Below are 1370 nucleotides of genomic sequence, written 5' to 3'. Positions count from 1 at the left end.
ACAACACTTATTTAGGATTTTTAACTGATCTGTCCAAAACTAAGCCAGAAACTATATTTGAACGAAGAATGATACCTATTTTTTTCTAATTGAAAAAGTATAATTAATCAAACAAAAATAAAGAAGCAAACCCAAATGAGCATAGAAAGCAAAGGGTCCTAAAGCTTGGCGAGGTTGTGGACCAATGAAGAGTTGCTGGAGTGGGGGCTGGGTGGAGGGGAGCAATAGGGCAAAATGGGCACATCTGTAATAGTGTCAATAGTAAAAAAATAGAAATCAGAAAAAATAGGTAATAGATCAAGAAAGTATTAAAGATGATTTAAGGCTTTTTCACTAACATTTTGCCAAGTTAATATTAATGTTTCATTCTCAATTGATGGCTTCCTCAATTAAAGCAAGGACTGGCATTCTTTCAAAAGATTTTCTTTTAAAGAAACTTAAACTACACTCCTTCTTTTAAATAAAATATTTAAGAATTGACTCTGATGTGAATGAATGTGAAGGATGACAAAAATTTGTATCCTATTCAAAATATGTTCCCTCATGTAGTAGATAAACTTCTCTTTTAAATTGGGTTCAAAAAAGAAGATGATCTATAAAATTCAAAATAAAAAAATAAAAAAATATCTTGTTTACATTGAAAGAATAGATATTAGCTTTTCCAACTCAATCTCTTGAAGATACAAATAGGAAACAAATTGAGCTCTTATCAAAAACATTGTAATTTATCCATCCTTTTTTAATGTGGCTGAATTGGATTTGTGATTTGGAATGGAAAGATAGAGTCTAGATCACAGAATATGACCCATGAATGTAGATTAGTGGATATAAATCATTTTGACCCTGGGGAAATATGGGATAGATATGCTATACCTTGGGAGGTAAGCATGAAGTTGGCTACAGGAGGACAAGGCAAGTTGTGACTTTGCAAAACTTAAAAATATACTTTCCAGCTGGGATGAGACTGTCATCGCAAAATAAATCTAGCTTCAAATACAAGCGGTTACCTCATAGGACTGACAGACCAGAATATCAAGGATCTTTGAAGAATCACTTGCTCTGAACAAGAAAATCTTGATACTAAATGCCTGTGCATATAATTGCCTTCTTAAACAACTCTGACCTCAGATCTGAACCTGAACAGTGCTGAGTTGCAGGATAGAGACCCGTAAGCCCTGGGAAATAGGCAGAGCCTGGCCATGGCTACTGAAGAAGTTCTTGACCTCTTCCACAGTCTTGTCTAGTGTGGATCCCGATCCTGTATAAGCCTGATAATTAAACACAAAATCTTCTCAATATCAAAGACATTTATAATGCATATAATGCAACTTAATTGTCAAGAAAGTCAGTACATTCACTTTTCAGCCTTT

The sequence above is a fragment of the Myotis brandtii genome, unplaced genomic scaffold (genome assembly GCF_000412655.1).
Source record: "Myotis brandtii unplaced genomic scaffold, ASM41265v1 scaffold12, whole genome shotgun sequence".
NCBI lineage: Eukaryota > Metazoa > Chordata > Mammalia > Chiroptera > Vespertilionidae > Myotis > Myotis brandtii.
This window is presented reverse-complemented; position numbering follows the sequence as displayed.